This window comes from Triturus cristatus, chromosome 7 (genome assembly GCF_964204655.1).
Source record: "Triturus cristatus chromosome 7, aTriCri1.1, whole genome shotgun sequence".
Lineage (NCBI taxonomy): Eukaryota > Metazoa > Chordata > Amphibia > Caudata > Salamandridae > Triturus > Triturus cristatus.
In genome coordinates, this window is record NC_140590.1 from 1,728,967,338 (window position 1) to 1,728,992,349 (window position 25,012).

The 25,012-nt window shown below is 40.2% G+C and overlaps 1 protein-coding gene across 1 annotated transcript in view; it reads right to left on the reverse strand.

Moving 5' to 3' along the window:
* LOC146812909 (uncharacterized) overlaps positions 1 to 25,012 on the reverse strand; it is a 1,154,794-nt gene that overhangs the window by 772,084 nt on the left and 357,698 nt on the right. The window lies entirely within an intron of this gene.

Consider the following 25,012-nt stretch of genomic DNA (forward strand, 5'->3'; position numbering starts at 1 on the left):
TTCTCTCTCTCTTCCTCTGTCTCACTCTTTCTCTCTCTCTCCCTCCTTTGATGGGCGCGTGACGCAGAATCTTATCTTGTTTTTTGTCTTGCAGGCTGCGATTCACAGATTGTCGACCCCCCCCAACACGGACCTCCCGCCATGTGGCGATGACTTGAGTTCAACTGAGTTAGTGCCAACAGAGCTGACCGAGTGTACTGCCTGCGATGATGCATGGCCCCGATACACCATACTGGCAATAAAGACCCGATTTGAATTGTGAGCTTGGCTGGACCGCGTGTATGCCACAAACTCTTCGGTGCTGTGCATTAATATGTTCTCGGTCATTGCGATATCAAGACCCAGAATAAAATGTGCAACCTTCACATCATAGGCCCTCTTGAAAACACGCCGGTGGCGGAAGGTGAGCAGAGACGCTTGTTTGCGCAGCAGTGGGCAGTCATCACTGGGCGGTGGGAGTGGATGGTGTATAGCAGCTTGGGTGAGCAGGGGCAGGACAGCAATGAAGGGTTGTGCAGTTGTATGTACTCTGCCATTACTGATTCTATACTATGTTTCAGATGAGCGAGCTTGAGGGCTAGAGTATGTCCCAGCACGTGGTTGGAGACACACCGGTGGCGGAAAGGTGAGCTGTGAGGGTTTTGTCCGCTATCTCGGAACTCCCTCTCCCTCTCCATCTCTTCCTTTCTCTCTTTCTCTCACTCTTCCTCTCTCTCTCACACTTTCTCTCTCTGATCCTCTCTCACAATTTCTCTCTTTCTCTCTCTCTTCCTCTCTCTCCCTCTTTCTCTCTTTCGCTCTCTCCTCCTCTCTCTCACTCTTTCTCTGTTTCTCTCTCTCTTCCTCTCTCTCTCACTCTTTCTCTGTTTCTCTCTCTCTCTCGCTCTCTCTCTTTTGATGGATGCATAACACACAATCTTACCTTACTTTTTGCCTTGCAGGATGTGATTCACAGATTGTCACGGGATGACACGCCATGGCTGTACCTACTTTTAATTTGTTGTTTTGTATAAATAAAATGTTTTATATGTAAATCCATACTTGACTATGAATCTCATTTGTCCAACCTCACATGCATCTTGATTTATATAATTGTACGACATCAGCCAATTTGTTATGTTCCAGATTTAGAAAGGTTGCTATCACATTTGTTTGTGAGGGGTGGACGCGACTACAAACATTTTTTTTTAAACGTTCATTTTCATTAATTTTCATTAATTTTCTTTTTAAAGGGGAAGGTGGCACCGTGGCACCCCTCCCAGGCCACTTCTGGCCCCGGGGACCCCATCCCCCTAGGGCCTGGCTTCTCTGTTGGGGACTGTGGGGGGAGCCCCAATGTCCCCACGTTCCCCCCGGCTCCCCGACTCCTACAGAAGCCGGCATTGCTTTTGGTCAACAGGAGCTGCTAACATGCAGTTTCCCTTGCCCAAAATCAATTCTCCTTCCTTTATTGAAGCAAGACAAGGTTTTCCTCCTCTCGCTTCAATGAAGCAAACTAGGGTTTGCTATCACTGGGTGGAAGCCATTGTCATGCCCTGTCATAGCAAATTTCAATGTCCCGGGGGTGCACACCCTGGGACATTGCAGGAGCCGGCCCTGGGAGGTGGCTATCCCTACGGCCATCAAGCGCTCCAGGAGGGGGAAGGCATGGCCCCCCTCCCTCTATTTTCAAAGCCCTGGGAAGGAGGTGGTCCCCGGGTCTTCGGGGGCCCGCGTGTCCCACCCTGCATATTTAATTAAAGCCCCGGAGGGTGCAATACCCGGGACTTGGGGTGGCCTCAGAGGCCCCTGAACAATTACAAAACAAGCCCCGGGGAGGTGGCAATCCCCTGTGCTGCGGGAGGGCCGTGTGCCCTTCCGCACCTAATTTACATGGGAGGTGGTGGTCCCCAGGGCTGCAGAGGCCCCTCAGGCCCCAGCAATATAATTATAGGATTGCCCCCGGAACCTGGCCCAGCCGGGGGCTCACTTAAATGAAGGGAGGAGCCCCCGCTTCATTTTATTTTATTTTGTCTGGATTTGAGCACCCAATGCTCATTCTGATGCTTTATTTATATAAAAAAAAAATAATGTTAGGCCTGGGGCCCTAACAGGACTAGGGTGTCAGGGTGTTTCTACCCTGCCCCCTTTTCTTCAGTTTTAATCTTTTTTCGACTGTTTTCTTGTAACTCGGTTCCATCACTGATGACATATGTGTCTTTCTGAAAAAAAATTTTTTGTAATATATGTATAGCTAAAAATTAATGGAAGAAGACATGGGTAAATAGGTGTCTAAATACAGTGATGTAATATCTGACATCATCAGCAGAGGATTGCGGTCGCGTGAGTTATAGTTGCCTGCACTAACTATAACGGGGGAATTTCAATGGTTTTTCACGAGTGAAATGTCCAGCTAACTATAACATGTGTGAAACCTATGGTTTTTTAAGTGAATTTGCAAGGTTTTTTAAATGCTAATTCCTAACTATAACGTGTGTGAAACCTATGGTTTTTTCAGTGAATATATATATATATATATATCCAGTTACCGCTAGGTACAAGGAAGACGACGATGAACGTCACAGCTCCAAATAACAGGCGGACACGGACCTTCAATTGAGTGCTTAATTTATTTCGTTAGTGATGTCGTCTTGTATATATATATATATATATATATATATATATATATATATATATATATATCAAGAAGTAGGATGAATGGAGTCTCAGATTACGACAGCCTCAAGGATTTTTGTTCTATGAACACTTAGCGATATGGATCAGAATCTGCTTAAACAATGACAGACTGACAATGACAGACTGATACCACAGATTATTCAATGAAATCAATAAACACTCTCATTATTCTTGCTGATTGTTGGCAGCAACTGAGAAGATCTAGGATCTAGAAAACTCCTTGGAAAAATATCAAGAAAAAGAAGAGGGCGGAAAAAAAGCCTTTGAGCAACTAGAGAAACAAATTAGCGAAGCATGAAAAAGAAGCACAACTTCAAAAATGTAAAACATTCAACACAACACAGACTACACCACTGGAAGAATTTCACCTTTTCCAGATGATTTGATGCAACTTATAGCTGACAAACAATGGATCAAATGCAGGATAATGGTAGACCCCCGTCAAGCTTAGAAAGCTCTGAAGCAGTTCAGGGGATGAAGGACCAGTTACAATGCATTTAAAATTGTGTTTGCCCAGAGAAATGCGCCTCTTCCGAATGATAACTTGAGGGGAGGCAAGAGAGCTCCAACTACTGGAACTCAAAAAGAACAAGGGGGAGCAGTAAAAGTCAAAGACAAAAGTGTCAGAGGTACAAAGAAGTGTACAGCACAAACATATGCATTTCAGAGGATGATTTGGTAATCAACTTATCAACAAAAAGTTTGAACAATAAGTATAGAAATTTGCTAAACAAAAGGTCTCACATTTTACTCCTGTACAGAAATGAATTCAGCCACAGCAAGAGTGGCTTTATACAAATTTTGTAGAAAATGAAAGTTAAAAAAATACTTTGCTATGAAAACATACATCATGAGAAGGAATAGTGCTCCTCAAATATGTATAACTTTGATAACAGAAGATATTGCCCCCATGAAAGTTCTATCTAGCCTAGAAATGGAATCATGCACATCACAGAGAGTTGAACATTTGGAATAAATATCGGATCAGAAGTATTGTTAAATAATGGGAACACAAACCCATAAATTGATCATCAGTAGTTGTATTCCAAAATCAAAGTTATGCCCACAACTTCCACAAGGAAATGAATTAGATCTATTTCACAAATTGATGGCAGAGGAATTAAAAGATATATCTCTAAAAGAGAGAAAGAACTGTTGCCAACAATGGAGAAATATGGCTGTGGAAGACTGGTGGGTATTAAAAGATCTGCAAAAAGACAAGTACATTGTCATAAAAGCCTCTGATAAGGGAAGAAACATAGTGGATCACATTAAATACTATGAGGAAGTAAAAAGACAGCCTACTGAGCCTAACTACTATGAAAGCTTGGAAGAGAATCTGATTAATAAAATCATGATGCAATTTTATAAACAACTGCAAGATTGGCATAAAATAGGGCTGCTCAAAGATGAGGAATTCCAATATTTGAAGAAGAACCAGCCCACCACACCAACGATATATATTATTAAAGGTATATAAGAGCTTAGAAAATCCCCCAGGGGGACAGATTGTGAGTTCCTATGATGCTTTATTAGACAATGCATCCAGGTTTGTCGATATCTTTTTGTTCCTTATGTAGCAAACCTCACATCTTATATCAGGGACTTAATGGGCTTTCTAAATCACATTAATGGCATTATTTGGAAGACAGAATATATAATGCCCATAACTGCATTGTAAACCAACCAACTGCACTACAGAGAACGTTTAGGACTCATAAGAAATTCTTCTGAGGAGCAGGAGTTTGAAACTTAGGTACAAGAGATGCTTGTAAGATTTAAGAGGCAAGGCTATCCTGTATCTGTTTTTGTAGATGCATTGAAGAGTGAAAGAGCATTAAACAGAGAGGATTTGTTGGTGCCTAAGACTACCAAAAAGATAAACAAGAAAAAATAACAAGATACATAATGGATTTAAAACCTCTCAGACAATAATGTCCAAAAGCTACAATTTGAATATAAAATGAGCAATTAGACAATTAATTATTTGGACATTTAAGTGTACATTAAAAATGAAAAAATGTGAACAAATTGCATATTAAACCAACTAGTTGCAATAGTATTTTATTTGCCTATAGTGAATATCCAAAGGCACTGAAATGGACTGTGCCCTATTGTTGTTTTTAAGTATGATACTTTACCACAAAGATTTATCAAAATGTTAAAGGTTGATAATTAACAGGCATCAATGGAAAAGTTAATTTTCTGTTGTATTTTTGAAAATATCATAAACTCCGTTGTGGAAAATTTGTTGTATATAATTTGATTCTGTATAGATGCATTTCCATTGTGAATTACTCGATACATATTGCACGCAGTGTTAACTGATTTAAAACAGGAATTAACATATGTAGGCTTGTGCTGATTTTAAAGGAGTTGGAGGGAATAAGGCATGTTGTCATTTACATATACAATCTAGTCATTACCACTCTATGGTCCAGTTGAAGGGTCCGGCCTCTACACATAGCCTTTTTTTGTCACAGACGATGCACCTGGCTGAAAAAAGAAAAGAAAAATATTTATGAAGAACAACTACCGGACTGTGCCATTTTTCCTACTTAAACCTGTAATTGTAAGTTTCTAACTGTGAGTTAGCTGCTTCAGGAATATATATATATATTGCATAGTTCCAGCCTGAATCCAACTCTCTGGAATCAAGAATGGTGGACACGGACCCAGATTCGTGCTCAATTATTTGTATTTCCTGATGTCAAGATGCGTTTCAGCTCACACGAGCCTTGTTCACTCAACATGGCAAGACATTTTTTCAGTGCTTTTAAAGTGGCAGTGCAACAGAAATCCGATGGCCACGTGACCGGCAGTACAATAAAACTGGAGACAATACTCACAAAGTTAAGTACCTAACACACCATTCCATGTATAGCCTCCAATGATTCAATATATATAGTTATGTAAAGATAAAATTATCCATACAAATATTTACAATAAAATGTTGAGGCTAATTAAACTTGTACATAGCGATAACCGAATGGCAGTAAAATACATCAGAAAATGCTGTATGGGCTGGTAATCTCATCAACAGTCCTGTCACATAGTAAGGTACATAAACGTAATACATTGTCCCTGTTGGTGAAAATAGGGTTGTACTGGTAAGCCACGCGGTCAACAATCAGTGCAAAAGTGTTAAAGTGCATAGTGCAAAATAAATAGTCGATTTCATAAAAAACATCTCTTACAATATGGACTATGAATCACACCAAAATGGCACCAAACAGAGTTTAAAAGATCATAGCTCCGTATAGTATCAAAGAGTGTTTGAGGCCAAATATGGTTTCAAATGATAGGAACACTCTACAAGGAGATGTGGAAAAGGAATCTGTTGGGAGATGTGTGCCATTCTGCGTTTCAGGCTTGTTACGGTAAAATACCCATGATTCCCTGGCATAGGAAGTAGTAGATCCATATCAGAGCAAGAGTTATGTTGGTGAAACTCACATGGCTCAAAGACTCCCCATTATGTTTTTTTTTAAATGGTACTGCCTCCTAGTTAGCTTAAAGTACATTTGCGGCTTATATACTTGTCTGTTGTTGCGCAGACTGGCAGGTAATAAATATGTGCATTCAGGCGGGTATAAATATGTGCAAGAGAGCATGTGCAAAAAATAGATGTATAATACATGAAAAAGGACATGTACTGCATGCATCCTATATGTTCGTATTAGATATGTGGGCAAGATTTCTCACAAGTTCGACGCTAACTCATAGAGTAGGGATATATGAACATATAAATAAATAAATAGGGGATTATCCATATCAAAACTATACAAAGAATATGAATAAAATCCTGTGTTCAAGCATAAATATATAATTATATAAATACATATATAAAATTGAGTTATTAGCTAAAATCATCCACTACAAATGGAACTTGCCTAATAAATAGTACAGTTATCTATAATAAATAGTAGCAATGTAATGTCATATGCACATTTGATATTGTTCTCACCAGGCTTTATTGTACACATAAGTAAAAATACCCAATTGCCTATCGTACTATACAATCTTATAAACATGTATGGAGGTCTTCAGTAACATTGAGCCCATTGGGGTGCATGGTGTCAAACTGCAGGATGTATCTGGTTTCTAGCCTCCTGTCTCCACCCCTTCTGCTGGGAGAAATCGCGTCTATCACATAGTAGCTCAGTTCCTTGTTGTTAGATTGATGTACTTCTCTAAAATGCCTGGCTACTGGATAAGTGTTGTCTTGGTTTGTGATGGCGCGAAGGTGTTGGAGAATACGCTTGTGTTCTTGAAGTTTCGTACTCCCAATATACTTTAAGCCACATGAGCACGTGAGTACATAAACTGCGTATTCAGTTTTGCATGTTAACTGTTTCGTGATCTTATACTTTCTTTGGCAGAAAGGGGTAGTGTACAATACAGTATTAACACCATGAATGCATGCTTTACATGTTTTACAACGAATAAAACCCTTGTGTGTCTGCAGCCAGGAGGTGTTTTCAATGATCTCTGGATTAGTTGTGTCAAGACGGTCCCTCATGGAGAGAGCTTTGCTATGGGTGATGGACACCCTCTGCGGAAGTAGGGGTCCTAACACCGGGTCATTCAGTACTAGTGGCCAACTTGATTGTATGATCTTGTGGATTTCTTTGTGCTGTCTACTGTATCCCATGATGAGGTGGAATTTCTGCATGGCATTGGGGTTTAAATAAGTTCTGGTTGTAATGGGGGTATTCACCACCTGCTTATCTCTAAGTAGATCTTTCCTGTCAAGCATCTGGGTTTTAGCTATTGCCTGGTTAATGATTTTGGGTGAATAACCTCTTTCCAAAAACCTCTGCCTGCTCAATTCCTGTGCAGTCTTAAGATCAACCTCGGTACTGCAAATCCTTTTGAGTCGAAGCATCTCGCCATATGGGATGCTATTCACTAAATGTCGAGGGTGAGAACTGGTTGCGTGCAGTGTAGAATTTCCAGCCGTTTCTTTACGGTGCAGGCGGGTTTCTAGTTTGTTGTTCTGTACAAATACCTGTGTGTCTAGAAAATGAACGCTAGTCTCACTGATCATGAATGTGAAATGCAGATTGAGGGAATTGCAGTTAATGTGTTCAACAAATTGGAAAGCCTGTTGTTTGGTCCCATGCCATACTAAAAACAAATCATCAATGAAGCGGAGCCAAATTTGTACATTGTGTTTCATAATGTTAGTGTAGTCCGCCTTCAGGACCAGCTCCTCCCATCAGCCCATGTGTAAGCAAGCATAGCTGGGGGAGAAGCTGGCCCCCATAGCAACCCCCCTTGTTTGTTGATATAGGAGGTTGTTAAACATAAAGATGTTATTATGAAGATAAAAGTCAATCATAGAAATAAGCATCTCATTGTGTGACCTGTAAAGTGCGGATCTTTGGGACAGATAGAACTGAACTGCATTGATGCCATCATTATGTTGGATACTCATGTAGAGGGCTGATACATCGAGTGCTATTAGCAAATAATCTGTACACTAATTAACATTTGTGATCCTTCTAATGAAGTCACTTGTGTCCCTCACATACGAGGGTAATGCTTTTACAAAATCTTGCAAAAAGAAATCAACATAAACGGAGGTGTTTTCAAGAAGTCTGTCCCTAGCTGTGATGATGGGACGACCTTGCGGTTTTAGTGATGCTCTTGTGGACCTTCAGAATAAAGTAAATGGAAGGAGTAGTTGGTTTATCTCTCTTTAAAAATTTGTACTCATCTTCACATATAAGGTCCTTTTTCCTCCACATTGTAAGTTTGTTGTAAAATGTCTGATATTTCAATTTAAGATTTGCCATGTTCGAGCGAGTTCAGCATTCACGATCGTTGAGTTGACCAAAAGCCTCAGTTTTGTAGTCCTGCTGGGACCACAGGACTATGTGGCCCCCTTTGTCACTGTTGCGAATGACTAGATCTTTTTTGGTTTTCAATTTAGTCATGAGTTTATGATATTTTTGATCTGGTTCACAATAATGTTGTTTGGCCATGTTGACTGGCTTGTTGAGTTTTTTAATTTTGGTAGTCAGTATCTCATGGAACTCATCGATGTAGTCGTGTAGTGCGATAGGTGTGAAGGTGGATTTGGTCCTGAAGTGGGTGAATTTACTCTTTTCTATAACTATGCCAGTCATGTTCAAACCAGGGGTAGATGTGAGTTCTTGGCTGGGATTGTCATCCCAAAGGTCCTCTAACTCCCGAAAAAGAGAGAGATCCGCCATAGAAACCTCAGACTGCGTAGATGTATCCACATTGGTTTTGCTGAGATTTTGCTTGTCTTGTGCATTCTTGAGGATATGATATTTTGTAAGCTTAATATATATATACCCAGAAGTCCTCCCACAAAAACGAGTTAGGTCACACTCACGACAGATTGTAAATAAGTTCCTTATTTTATTTTTATATTTGCTTCAAAGATAAAAGCATTTCTGTCTCCCCTAAGATACAAATATATATGTATAGATATTAATTTATTTTTAATTAATCTATTATTTTCCTACTAGAGTTTCATGGCTTTGGGTAACATTGTAGTATATATATGTTATATGTGTGCTCTGTTTCACTACAGGGGATTCTACTGGTTCCAGCTGCAATACCTGATTTCCTAGGATTTGTCGCTGGTGGTGAGTGAAGTCAGGATGCCAATAGGATTTGGTCGAACCCCACACTGTATGGGTAACTGCATCGGACCCTGTTTCCCAGCATGCAGCGGATCTTAGGCCAGCGAGGTGAACAATGCAGTAAAGCAAAGGAGCAGCCAAAAAATATCGCAATAATGGGAGTGGCTACAACACTATCGCAAGATTTAAAACAGCCCAAGGCAAAAGAACCTTCTTGGAAACCAGGCACTGATGAGAGCAAAAGCAGCTGAAACGCGTTTGCCACAGCGTTTCCTGAATCGTGCAAGCCACGCGCTGCAACAATTTGCTGAAATAAATCCAGTTGTCCTTCCCATGGTGTGTCGGTCTCATTCTTATCCGGGGTGAGCATTGGACTTTATGTTTTGACCAGAAGGCAGGCACTGGTCTGTGACACCCCCTCTCGGTCTAGTGTGATGTGTGAAGCCGGCAACTTTGGACTATGTACCTAAATACAATACGTCACCCCCATCCACTAATATTACCACAGTGTCTTACCTACTGCGTGGGGAGAGAGACTGTAGATTTTTATACAGGGGAATCTTCTGGTTTCAGCTGCAATACCTGATTTCCTAGGATTAGTCGCTGGTGGTGAGTGAAGTCAGGATGCCAATAGTAGTTGGGACGCCACTGGGTGTTTGGTCGAACCCCTCACTGTATGGGTAACCGCATAGGACCTCGTTTCCCAGCATGCAGCGGATCTTAGGCCAGCATGGTGAACAATGCAGTACAGCAAAGGAGGAGCTGAAAACATTGCAATAATGGGAGTGGCTACAACACTATCGCAAGATTTAAAGCAGCCCCTATCGAAAGAACCTACTTGGAAACCAGGCACTGATAAAAGCCCAAGCAACTAAAACGCGTTTGCCACAGTGTTTCCGGAATCGTGCATACCACACGCAGCAACAATTTGCTGAAATAAATCCAGTTGTTCTTCCCATGGAGTGTCGGTCTCATTCTTATCCGGGGTGAGCTTTGGACTTTATATATACATATATATATATATATTCACTGAAAAAACCATAGGTTTCACACATGTTATAGTTAGCGGAAATTTTACTGATAAAAAACCTGTGAAATTGCCCCGTTATAGTTAGTGCTGGCAACTATAACTCACGCGACCGCAATCCTCTGCTGATGCTAATACTGTATTTAGACACTTATTTGCCCATGTCTTCTTCCATACATTTTTAGCTATACATATATTACAAATATTTTTTTTTCATAAAGACACATATGTCATCAGCAGAAGATTGCGGTCGCGTGAGTTATAGTTGCCAGCACTAACTATAACGGGGCAATTTCACAGGTTGTTTATCAGTAAAATTTCCGCTAACTATAACATGTGTGAAACCTATGGTTTTTTCAGTGAATTTGCAAGGTTTTTTAAATGCTAATTCCTAACTATAACGTGTGTGAAACCTATGGTTTTTTCAGTGAATTTGTACGGTTTTTTAAATGCTAAGTTACTTTACGCCATTCGAGGCGTGCGCGCCCACTTAACGCAGTTCGTTCCGTGCACGGTTTTTATCCACTTTAATAAGCCCTGTACATTTGGTGGCCTTCGGCGACCAAAAGCACAGGGGGTGGGGTCAATGTGGATAGTGTTTTTTTTATTTCGATTTTATAATTTCATGTTGCCAAAATTTTTTTTTTTTTACCTATTAATAAGCCCTGTAAATTTGGTGGCCTACGTCCACCAAAAACACAGGGGGTGGGGTCAGTGTGGATAGTGTTTTTTTTTTTTTTTTTTTTTACCGTACGCTTACGGTAAGCGTACGGTAAGCGTACTCGGCGAAATTGCCGAAAAAAACATAAAACCGTTTTTGCCCTTGGGGGTTGTTTGGGGACTACCTCACCATGACTATGTGGGAGGGAGTTGTCAAAACAGCCCCGTAACATGTTTTTGGCCATCTTGTTGGATAAACAACACTCAGTGTGAGAGACAAAATGGCGGACGCCGCTTCCTGGTTTCGGCCGATTCGAATGTTTACTAAGATCTAAGAGCCAATCAGAATCGCGCTCGCGCACGCCACCGTACGCTTACGGTAAGCGTACGGTAAGCGTACCGTAAGCTGGCTCAGATATATATATTGATTTAAAGGCTATTTTCTCAGAATCTACTGAACGGATTTACCCCAAACCTACAAAAGGCACTTCCTTGACCTAGGGACTACCTCTCTGCCAAATTTCTGGTAATTCTGTTCAGCCGTTCGGGCTGTAGCTCGTTCTAAAGGTCCTATGGAAAAATGCATGGGAAAAACGCGTTTTGGGACCCCCCTTTTATCTCAGCCCCCGCTTGACGAATCCCCCCGAGACTTTCAGGGTAGGAGCGGAGCGTAGCGCCCCACCTATTTTGAGAAATTCGCGAGGATTCATCGACCGGCGCCAAAGTTATTAAAAATAGAATGTTGAGGTTTTCCTATGGAAAAGGGGTCCTAACTATAACTACCCACTGGCGACCGCCAGTAGGTAATGTATGTATGTATATATATATGTGCATATATATATATATATATGTATATATATGCGTATGTGTATATATATATATTCACTTAAAAAACCATAGGTTTCACACATGTTATAGTTAGCTGTACATTTCACTCGTAAAAAACCAATGAAATTCCACGTTATAGTTAGATCAGGTAACTATAACTTGCGCGCCCACAATAAACTGCTGATGACGTCACATATTACATCACTCATGACATGGTCAGTGACATCACTCATGATATCAATGATGACATCTGAAATTACACATTGTGGATTGCGGTCGCGCAAGTTATAGTTACCTGATCTAACTATAACGTAGAATTTCATTGGTTTTTTACGAGTGAAATGTACAGCTAACTATAACATGTGTGAAACCTATGGTTTTTTAAGTGAATTTGCAAGGTTTTGTAAATGCTAATTCCTAACTATAACGTGTGTGAAACCTATGGTTTTTTCAGTGAATTTGTACGGTTTTTTAAATGCTAAGTTATGTATTTTATTTTTTATTTTTTTTCTGGTTTTTCACTGTGCGCACACCATGTCCATGACGTGCGCGCCTCGCCTTTTTTTACACAGTAACATTTGTTTTTTTCTCCCTTGTGGGTCCTTTAATTTATTTAATAAATGTGATTGTTACTTCTTTATTTTTTTTTTTCCCGTGCGCGTACGGTAAGCTTACCGTACGCGAACTCCGCGATTTGTTTTTTAAAATTATTAAATGTATTTTTGGGTCCTTCTTAGACCCCCTGACAAACAGTAGGGGGTCTGCAACTCTCTTCGTTGCCCCCTTTTCACGTTCCCCACCTTTGTTTCTCAGTGCGAGAGACAGAAAATGGCGGCCGACACTTCCTGATTTCGACCGATTCGAATGTTTACAGTCATGTAATCACCAATCAGAATTGAGCTTGCGCACGGCACCGTACGCGTACGGTAAGCTTACGGTAAGCGCACGGAGCGCGCTTACAGATATATATATTGATTTAAATGCTATTTTCTCAGGACCTACTGAACAGATTTACACCAGACCTACAAAAGGCACATCCTTGACCTGAGGACTACCTCTCTGCCAAATTTCAAGTAATTCTGTTCAGCCGTTCGGGCTGTAGCTCGGACTAAAGGTCCTATGGGAAATCCATGGGGAAAACGCGTTTTGGGACCCCCCTTTTTTCTCAGCCCCTGCTTGACGAATCCCCCCGAGACTTTCAGGGTAAGAGCGGAGCGTAGCGCCCCATTATTTTTGAAAATTTCGCGAGGATTCGTCGACCGGCGCCAAAATTATTCCAAATAGAATGTTGCGGATTTCCTATGGAAACACGGTCCTAACTATAACTATCTACTGGCGACCGCCAGTAGATAATTTATATATATATATATATATGTATATATTATCTACTGGCGGTCGTAGATAATTATAATTAGGACCGTGTTTCCATAGGAAATCTCAAAATTCTATTTTGAATAACTTTGGCGTGGGTTGACGAAACTTCGCGAAATTTTCAAAACTAATGGGGCGCTCCGCTCAGCTCCTACCCTGAAAGTCTCAGGGGGATTCGTGAAGCGGGGGCTGAGAAAAAAGGGGGGTCCCATAACGCGTTTTCCCCATGCTTTTTCCCATAGGACCTTTAGTCGAAGGTACTGCCCGAACGGCTGAACAGAATTACTTGAAATTTGGCAGAGAGGTAGTCCTCAGGTCAGGGATGTGCCTTTTGCATATATGGAGTCAATCTGTTCAGTAGTTCCTGAGAAAATTGCAGTTAAAAGCACATACATATCTATAGCCGTGCACCGTGCGCACACCTTAACGTGCGCGAGCGTAATTCTGATTGGTTGTTACATGTCAGTCTACGTTCGAATCGGTCAAAATCAGGAAGTGTCGGCCGCCATTTTGTTTGTTTTCAGTGCGAGAGTGGAAAAGGAAGGTGGCAAATGGGAAAAGGGGGCAGGGTAGAGAGTTCCTGACCCCCTAGCCTTTCTCAGGGCGTCCCTGAAGGACCCCGAAGGCAGAAAAAAACATTTACATTTTTTTTTTTTTAATCGCGGGGATGCGCACACCGATGCGCGCATGGTGAAAAACCATAAAAAAAAATGTAAAAAATGTAATATGTAGTTTATTGTAAAATAAATATATTAAAAAAATAATAATACATACATAACTTAGCATTTAATGAACCGTACAAATTCACTGAAAAAACCATAGGTTTCACACACGTTATAGTTAGGAATTAGCATTTAAAAAACCTTGCAAATTCACTTAAAAAACCATAGGTTTCACACATGTTATAGTTAGGTGGATATTTCACTCGTAAAAAAACAATGAAATTCCCCCGTTATAGTTAGTTCAGATAACTACAACTCGCGCGACCGCCCCTCTATCACAAGGATGATGTCATCAGTGATGTCAAGAGTGATGCCACTGACCATGTCATGAGTGATATAATATGTGACGTCATGAGAAGAGGATTGCGGGAGCGCGAGTTATAGTTATCTGAACTAACTATAACGGGGGAATTTCATTGGTTTTTTACGAGTGAAATATCCACCTAACTATAACATGTGTGAAACCTATGGTTTTTTAAGTGAATATATATATATATATTCACTGAAAAAACCATAGGTTTCACACATGTTATAGTTAGCGGAAATTTTACTGATAAAAAACCAATGAAATTCCCCTGTTATAGTTAGTGCAGGAAACTATAACTCACGCGACCGCAATCCTCTGCTGATGCTAATACTGTATTTAGACACTTATTTGCCCATGTCTTCTTCCATAAATTTTTAGCTATACATATATTAAAAATGTTTTTTTTTCATAAAGACACATATGTCATCAGCAGAAGATTGCGGTCGCGTGAGTTATAGTTTCCTGCACTAACTATAACGGGGGAATTTTATTGGTTTTTTATCAGTAAAATTTCCGCTAACTATAACATGTGTGAAACCTATGGTTTTTTCAGTGAATTTGCAAGGTTTTTTAAATGCTAATTCCTAACTATAACGTGTGTGAAACCTATGGTTTTTTCAGTGAATTTGTACGGTTTTTTAAATGCTAAGTTACTTTACGCCATTCGTGGCGTGCGCGCCCACTTAACGCAGTTCGTTCCGTGCGCGCACGGTGCGCTTCGCGCACCGTGCGCGCACAGTGAGCACGCGGTGCGCTTCGCGCACCGCGCGACCACTTTACGCAGTTAGTGCCGTGCACGCACGGTGGGCACGCGGTGCGCTACGTGCACCGCGTGCCCACGTTACGCTAGATGGGCCATGTACGCACGATGCGCTTCGCGCACCGTGCGCACATGGAGGACATATGATGCGCTTCGTTGTGAAAGGTTATATTTTATTTTTTTTTAACGTTTCTAAGCCATGCACAAATGGTGCCCTTCGGGCACAATTTGCACACGGGGTGGGGAGGGTGTGGATATTTTTTTTTTTTCAATAATTTTTAACCGTACGCGTACGGTAAGCGTAATCGGCGAAATTACAGAAAAAATTAAAATTCCGTTTTTGCCCTTGGGGGATCTTTGGGGACTCCCTCAACATGGCTAGGTGCTTTGGAGCTGGCTAAACAGCTCCTTTACATGTTTTTGTCCTTTGTTTTTTAATCCACACTCTGAGTGCGAGAGAGATATATATATATACCCATAAGTCCTCCCACAAAAAGGAGTCAGGTCACACTCATCTATTATTTTTCTACTGGTGGTTCATGGCTTTGGATAACATTGTAGTCTATATATGTTATATGTGTGCTCTGTTTCACTACAATATGGCTGAATGTTTAAGCGTGGTCTGTTTACTCTTACTTTACTGTTTGTTATATAATGTTGATTGTGATTGGTTGAACGTAATTTAAATACAACTATCATGAGCAATGCTTCTGGCAAAAGGCATAGATGATAGCCTAGGTCATTAAGACATTGTTTGCCATTTCACTGCCCTGTTGTTCCAGTCTCTGGTTTAGAGGTGGATTCAATATGTTACCTACTGGCGGTCGCCAGTAGGTAGTTATAGTTAGGACCGTGTTTCCATAGGAAATCTCAAAATTCTATTTTGAATAACTTTGGCGCCGGTTGACGAATCCTCGCAAAATTCTCAAAACGAATGGGGCGCTCCGCTCAGCTCCTACCCTGAAAGTTTCGGGGGGATTCGTCAAGCGGGGGCCGAGAAAAAAGGGGGGTCCCAAAACGCGTTTTCCCCATGCATTTTTCCATAGGGACTTTAGTCGCAGCTACAGCCCGAACGGCTGAACAGAATTATGTGAAATTTGGCAGAGAGGTAGCCATAAGGTCCATGAAGTGCCTTTTGCAGGTTTGGTGTAAATCTGTTCAGTATTTCCTGAGAAATTAGCATTTAAATCAATATATATATCTGTATGCGCGTACCGTGCGCGCACTGAGCAAGTCCTGTGCGCGCACCTTGCCGTGCGCGAGCGCACTTCTGATTGGTTGTTAGATGTCAGTAAACATTCGAATCGGTGGAAATCAGGAAGCGGCGACTGCCATTTTGTCTCTCGCATAAAGAGGGGGTGATAAACAAAGGGGGAGAACTTGAAAAGGGGGCAGAGTGGGGAGATATTGACCCACTAGGCATTGTAAGGGGGTCACAGTAGGACCTTGTAGGGCAAAAAAAAAGATTTATATTTTGAAAAAAAATATCGCCGAGTGCACGCACACAGCGCGCACCCGAAACATTTTTAAAAACAAAAAAATTATAAAAATTTGAAAATAAGTAAAAAGATATAAGGTGGCTCTAAAAAGAGCCCTTGTGTTTATTGTGTGTTTTTCGGTACCTACAAGTAAGTACCGATGCAGAGTCTAAAGTTCAAGAGGAAGACTCTGTTGCCTTCATCAGTGAAGTGTACACCATCTCCTCTATAAATGTCGTGCATATTGTAACGCAAGTTGTTGTGGTATATAGAATCCATACCATAGTCTCTGAGGAAAGCAGAAATAGATTTGTTGACGTGCTTCCTTGCTTTGTCAATCTGCGGACAAAATTGGTTGGACCAGTTCCACTTTTGCCTTTGGCATATGTTAGAATATACAAAGGCAGTTTGTGGAAAAAGTGACATCAATTGCACAAAGGTGTCCTTAATAAGCATTTCCAGACCTACCCCAGTTAAAGTGCCTAGGTCATTACCACCACAGTGCACAATAATACGGTTAGGCTGTGGGAGATGTAGAAAGGTTTTCACCAAAGGCATTAATTGGTGCCACTTTAACCCTCTCTGACCAATCCATTTAATGTCTACATTTGGCAAAGCCAGGTCTCTCACCATACCTCTTTTTTCTGCAAATTTTTCACTCCAGAAGACATAGCTGTGACCTACAATCCACACTGTGAACATCTTCAAAGGAGATCTGGATGCACTCAGGAGGTGTCTTTCAGTAGAAAGGCAATAAGAAATGAAAGACAGTTGAAAAATGGGGGCACACATACTTTTTTTAATAAAAATAACTCATTGGCTGTTTCAAACCATTCTACACTAAAAACTAGGCTGTATGTTTAAATTTTAAAAAGCATGTTTTGTATTGGTTCAGAAAAATGTGTGAGCAAAGAACATTAGTTTGGATTTGCTGTTAGGTTTGAAAAGTCAAGCACTCTTGCTCTTTGGAAATGAAACATTGTCTGCTGAACTTCTGACCTCTCTGCTCACACCTGTGTTCCATGACCTGTTGCTATGGTAGCAGGCAGAAGTCAAGTTGGGGGAAGGGTACATTTGGAAAGGGGTTGAAGTTTTCAACCAATAGAAATGTGTGATTTCATTTGAAAAAAAGTGGGAAGCACTGAGATTGGAAATTAACATGTATATGTGTGAAAAAAGAGAGGGAAACATTGCCATTTAATGGTTCTGCAGAGAGGAGAGAGGTGTAGAGCTCTGATATTCTGACTCTGATAGTCTGCTGTTTGAGTGGCACATTTCTTAAACAACTAACTAATTTTAAAGGTGAGTTATGAGTTTGAGAGGGAAAGTATGTGGTGATTTTTTAGATAAATATTAGAATTGTGAATCTTCTTCAAAAGTTATGTTTTACATTTTGAGGTTTGGGAGATATTTAACTGTTTTGAACTTGTAAGATATTAAGGACTATGTTTTCACCATAAGTTAATGTGTACTGGTAACAATGAGGAATACTGTTTTGTGCCTACCATCAAACCATGAGTCTGTGTGCAGAGAAGAATTATTGACAGAGATTTAATTTGCGTTGCTGTTGAAAAGTAAGACTTGCAGTTGAAAGAAAAGGACAGCTTGTTTTTAATTGTGATGGTTAGGATTTAGCAGAAATCACTTTGAAGGAAAAGAGAGGAAAATGGCAGCATATTTGAAAAAAGCATTAGTTATGTAAGGATTGCAGACCCAGGAAAGGGGCAGCCTGTGCTTTGTGCCTACCAACACAGCATGAGTCTGTGTGCATATAGGAATTGTGGCCAGAGATGTATTTTGTGTTGCAGTTGTTTTGTAAAACATGCACTTGCAGGAAAGGGACAGCTTGTTTTCTTCAAATGTGGTGGTTAGCACTCAGCAGAAATCACTAAATCGCAAATTGGAGGTAAAAGCTAAAACATTTGAAACCAACAGGGTAGATTTCCCTTTCAAAATAGCAAAGGCACATGTAGATGCCATATGTTCAAAACTGAAAATAACCCTTAGCACACATGCACTGTTACATATATCTCTGCAGTCTTCATGCAGTTCTGGAAGTCTCTTTGCTCATCTGTCTTGCACCAGACAATACACAGTCTTCAGAAACACACTCTTGGCACACACGCAGCAGCTTCTCCAACACTCTCATGTGTAGTACTCAGCTCTGTGTGCTGTTTCAGATAGCACTGTGTAATGCAAACACATTCAACGTCACCAAGGCCTCATTTAAATTGATCTAGTCTAATCACTCACCCTGTAACACATGGTCATGGTCTTAAGGAGCTGTTAGGACATGTGCTGTTTTCTGCTTCTGTAAATGATAAGGGAAATGTGTCAGGCTGTAACAGTAATTTGGTACTATTCAGGGACACTGTTTTGTTCCAAAAAACATAGCATGAGTCTGTGTGCGCACAGGAATTGTGGGCAGAGATTTAATTTGTGAAGATGTTGTTCAGTAAGAAATGCAGTCCCAGGAAAGGGGCAGCCTGTGTTATGTGCCTAAAATGATGGCATGACTCTGTGTGCGCACAGGAATTGTGGGCAGAGATTTAATTTATGAAGTTGTTGTTCAGTAAGAAATGCAGTCCCAGGAAAGGGGCAGCCTGTGTTATGTGCCTAAAATGATGGCATGAGTCTGTGTGCGCACAGGAATTGTGGGCAGAGATTTAATTTGTGAAGATGTTGTTCAGTAAGAATTGCAGTCCCAGGAAAGGGGCAGCCTGTTGTGTTTACACAAAATATCCCTTAGCACACATGCACTGTTACATACATCCCTGCAGTCTTCATGCAGTTCTGGAAGTCTCTTTGCTCATCTGTCTTGCACCAGACAATACACAGTCTTCAGAAACACACTCTTGGCACACACGCAGCAGCTTCTCCAACACTCTCATGTGTAGTACTCAGCTCTGTGTGCTGTTTCAGATAGCACTGTGTAATGCAAACACATTCAACGTCACCAAGGCCTCATTTAAATTGATCTAGTCTAATCACTCACCCTGTAACACATGGTCATGGTCTTAAGGAGCTGTTAGGACATGTGCTGTTTTCTGCTTCTGTAAATGATAAGGGAAATGTGTCAGGCTGTAACAGTAATTTGGTACTATTCAGGGACACTGTTTTGTTCCAAAAAACATAGCATGAGTCTGTGTGTGCACAGGAATTGTGGGCAGAGATTTAATTTGTGAAGATGTTGTTCAGTAAGAAATGCAGTCCCAGGAAAGGGTCAGCCTGTTGTGTTTACACAAATTATCCCTTAGCACATATGCACTGTTACATACATCCCTGCAGTCTTCATGCAGTTCTGGAAGTCTCTTTGCTCATCTGTCTTGCACCAGACAATACACAGTCTTTAGAAACACACTCTTGGCACACACGCAGCAGCTTCTCCAACACTCTCATGTGTAGTACTCAGCACTGTGTGCTGTTTCAGATAGCACTGTGTAATGCAAACACATTCAACGTCACCAAGGCCTCATTTAAATTGATCTAGTCTAATCACTCACCCTGTAACACATGGTCATGGTCTTAAGGAGCTGTTAGGACATGTGCTGTTTTCTGCTTCTGTAAATGATAAGGGAAATGTGTCAGTCTGTAACAGTAATTTGGTACTATTCAGGGACACTGTTTTGTTCCAAAAAACATAGCATGAGTCTGTGTGCGCACAGGAATTGTGGGCAGCGATTTAATTTGTAAAGATGTTGTTCAGTAAGAAATGCAGTCCCAGGAAAGGGGCAGCCTGTTTTGTTTACACAAATTATCCCTTAGCACACATGCACTGTTACATACATCCCTGCAGTCTTCATGCAGTTCTGGAAGTCTCTTTGCTCATCTGTCTTGCACCAGACAATACACAGTCTTCAGAAACACACTCTTGGTATACACGCAGCAGCTTCTCCAACACTCTCATGTGTAGTACTCAGCACTGTGTTCTGTTTCAGATAGCACTGTGTAATGCAAACACATTCAACGTCACCAAGGCCTCATTTAAATTGATCTAGTCTAATCACTCACCCTGTAACACATGGTCATGGTCTTAAGGAGCTGTTAGGACATGTGCTGTTTTCTGCTTCTGTAAATGATAAGGGAAATGTGTCAGGCTGTAACAGTAATTTGGTACTATTCAGGGACACTGTTTTGTTCCAAAAAACATAGCATGAGTCTGTGTGTGCACAGGAATTGTGGGCAGAGATTTAATTTGTGAAGATGTTGTTCAGTAAGAAATGCAGTCCCAGGAAAGGGTCAGCCTGTTGTGTTTACACAAATTATCCCTTAGCACATATGCACGGTTACATACATCCCTGCAGTCTTCATGCAGTTCTGGAAGTCTCTTTGCTCATCTGTCTTGCACCAGACAATACACAGTCTTTAGAAACACACTCTTGGCACACACGCAGCAGCTTCTCCAACACTCTCATGTGTAGTACTCAGCACTGTGTGCTGTTTCAGATAGCACTGTGTAATGCAAACACATTCAACGTCACCAAGGCCTCATTTAAATTGATCTAGTCTAATCACTCACCCTGTAACATGTTCATCATACTGAAATGAGAAAGTTTGTGAGAACATTGTATTTTGCTAAAAGTCCAGCAGTAAAGTTGAATGAGTTGAATAATGCTCTGTTCCGTGGATCTGTATCAGATGTAGTGAAGGTTACTGATGAGATTCAGTTTTGTTACTTTGGTCCAGAACAAGAAAGTGCAGAAAAGGACACAGTAAATGAGGAAAATGAGGAACAGAATGTAGAACTCATTATTACTAAAAATTTTGAGGATGAAATGACAAAATTTACTATCACCTCTAATGAAAGACCAAATATTACTTGTATTTGTTGCCGCAGAAGTCATTATAAAATTCAAACAAGGAATGTTGATCTGTATAAAAAAAGTGAAAATGAAGATAATTATAAGTGGAAGGATTTTGCAACATATATATTTCTTGAAAATTGTTTTGAATTGGGTGAAGATCAGCGTATTTGTAAATACTGTTATAACAAGTTAGAAGAAAATAGAATGCCAACCAGAGCTGTACATAATAATTTAGAATTGGATGCTATTCCTGCCGAACTTTCTGAATTAAATACATATGAGTCTATACTCATTCAATGTGTTCATCCGTTCCAGACCATAGTACGTATGGAGCCCAAAACTGGTAAATTACCTCCTTCTGATTTACTGAGAGGTTTAAAAGGAAGAGTGGTGTATTTGCCCTTGGATTTGAAAAAAAATATGGAAACTATTGATGCAGATACTTTGGAAACTGAACCATTAGTAATTCTGGTTAATCGTGTACCTACAAAGAATAAGAAGATTTGGCAGGAGCTGGTGGATGTACGAAAAGTACAAGGAGCAAATTTGTATTTGAAAAGGAATATTAAATGGTATGAATCAATTTATATAGATGAAGAAGAAGAAGATTTACAAGAAGACACAGAAACACCAACTGGTCAAATTGAAAAAGTGGACAAGTCAAAGGAAGAAGAAATTTATGAACATTTTAGCATACATCCTCTTCATTCAAAAGAAGTTATGGGAGACACTATTGATCTGTTTCAGATGAAGAAAGCAAAAGGAACTCCCGTGAGTGTATGGGAGAAGAGCTTGGAAGCTCGATGTTTTCCTCAGCTGTTTCCTACAGGAAAAGGTGGACGATACGATGAACGCCCAGAACAGATTCCTGCTTCTGAGTATCGGACTACAAGATTATATGCAGAAGATCCAAAATTTCGTCAAAGTATTCCTTATTTGTTCCATCTTTTATTTGAAAGCGACTTGTCTGCATTATCTTATGCAGTAAATCACATTTTAAAAAGTGGAGTACATTTACAAAATGTGTCTGCTAAGGATTTTATGGAGAAAGTGCAGCACCGAGATGATCATTTGGAAACACAACTGATCAATCTGATGGTTTGTCAGCGTGGGACAAATGAATATTGGTACCGACGCCATGGTGAATTAAAATGCATGTTACGGAATTTAGGAACTCCTACATGGTTTCTAACCCTAAGCTGTGCCGAGTACGCTTGGGATGATTTACTGGATTTTCTACGAGAGGCAAATTCAAACATTAAAAACATTGAATACAAGACAGCAGGAGAACTGTGCTCATTGGATCCAGTTAATGTTTGCAGATATTTCAATCATAGATTTGAGGCTATGATGTCCTTCATCTGCAATAAAAAAAATGCACCTCTTGGAGAAGTAGTGGATTTCTTTTGGAGAAAAGAGTACCAGGCAAGAGGTGCTCCTCATATTCATATGCTGTTGTGGATCAAGGATGCCCCAAAGTTTGGAACAGATACTGATGAAGCAGTGTTATCTTTCATTGAATAATATGCAACATGTGCTATACCTAAAAGCACAGAAGAGAAAAAGTTAAAAGAACAAGTTTTACGTTTCCAAAGTCATCGGTGTGAAAAATACTGTTGACGGAAGTACAAGACCAAAGATAAATTCTACACAAAGTGTTGATTTGGATTTCCTAGACCTGTTCTTTCAAAAGGAAGAGTCAACAGTTTTATGTCAGCTGTGCGACATACTATAACCAGAAAATCTCCCAAAAATACATACAACCTAAGAAGAAAAGAAGAGTCAAAATTTATAAATGACTTCAACCCAGTCATTTTATCCATGTGGAATGCTAACATGGATATTCAGTATGTGGCAGACAATTCTATTGCTGTTGCTCGGTATGTGACATCTTACATCACTAAATCTGAGAAAACAGAATTGAAGGAAATGTGGGAAGAGATTTCTCACGAGAAGACTGTCAGTAAGAAGCTGTACAGTTTCAGTTTAAAGATGTTATCTCATCGAGAAATTGGATCCTACGAATGCTCAGATAGGTTATCATCTGCAAGTCTTTACTCGAAATCCAGAAGAATAATTTGGGTAAGCTTAGGCCTTGCAGGAATGAGAAATCGGGTACTGAAATCTGTTGGAGAAATTGAATATTTGGCCGAGAATGACCCAGAAAGTACAGATATTTTGAAATCAAACATGTTGGACACATATTACCCAAAGAGAAGTCATCATCTTGAGAACATGTGTCTCTATGAAGTGCTGCAGAACTACATTTTTTCACGGAAAGCCACAGAAGACATCAACAATGGAAAATATAAAGTCATTGGTGAGGAAGGATGTTTGGTGAAGCAAACAAAAGGAAGTTTGATAAATCACAGGAAGCTCAGTTGCGAAACTACTGACAAAAAGGAATTTTACTACTTGGCTCTTTTACAGCTGTTTAAACCATGGCGTTCAGAGGACGAACTACTGGGAGAATTTCAAAGCTATGAAGATTCTTTTAATGCTAGCAAAGACAGCATAGAATGCAGTACTTTCACAACTTATGTCCAAATGTTAAATGAAGAAAATGAACAGGAAGCAAAAATTGCAGCTGAAGTAGCTAGAGACAGTTCTCAAGACAGCCAAAGTTCAGGAACACTTAGTCAAGATCCCCTAGGACAACCAATCATAGAAAATGAAGCTGCAGTAGCCATGACTGAAGTAGAAACGGCTATGAATCAAGCACAGGAAGATTCAATCGACTTACTAAATCTGGAACAACAACTGAATGAAGAACAAAAAGAAATTTATGAAGAAGTCACCAAAAAAATTGATCATGGATTACTACATGAAAAGAAAGAGTGCTCATGCACATCATTTGAACCAATCAGGATGTATGTGAGTGGACAAGCTGGAACTGGTAAAAGTTTCTTAATAAAATTCATCAGAAGCTACCTACAGCAAAAAACAGCTTCAAATTTGTCTTGTGTGGTAACTGCTCCAACTGGTTTAGCAGCCTATAACATAAAAGGAATTACCTTACATCGCTTGCTAATGTTACCAGTGGAGCATGAGAACAAAATAGAATACCACAAGCTAACTGGAGAAGCATGCCTCGAAGTTTCAAGAGTGTTGAAGAAGATGCAAGTTCTCATTATTGATGAGGTGAGCATGGTTTCAAATTTAATGCTTGCCTTTGTGCATTTAAGAATGCAACAAATTCTTAAGAGAGACTATGACGTGTTATTTGGAGGTAAACACGTCATAGTTTTTGGAGATCTTTTACAGCTCACTCCAGTTAAAGGACAACCAGTGTTTAATACTGTGACACATGAAGACACACGAAGAAATCATTAGGAAGCATTGGTAATGCGAATATTTGGTCGTTCTTTGAGTACAAAGAACTCACTACCAATATGAGACAAGCAAACGACGAAGATTATGCAAGTATTCTGAAAGATATCAGAATTGGACTACTCACAGAAGTTGGCAAAAAAGCATTACAGAGTCGGTTGCTACATAATTTATTTCCAAATGAAGAAATAGTTGCAGAGAAAATATACCAGAACATTGCAGAAAAAAATACTGTAATCTGCTTAATGCCAACACTACGTGAGTGCTCGATATTCAATGAGGAACTTTTGAAATTGGAAAAGGAAGAGATTAAGAAAATGGAAGCAGAAGACAAAATTCAGCATGAAAGAATTACTTTTACATTAACAGGCAAACTGAAAAATAAATTGGATTCACTAGAGAAGAACATTTCCAAAACAGCTGGATTA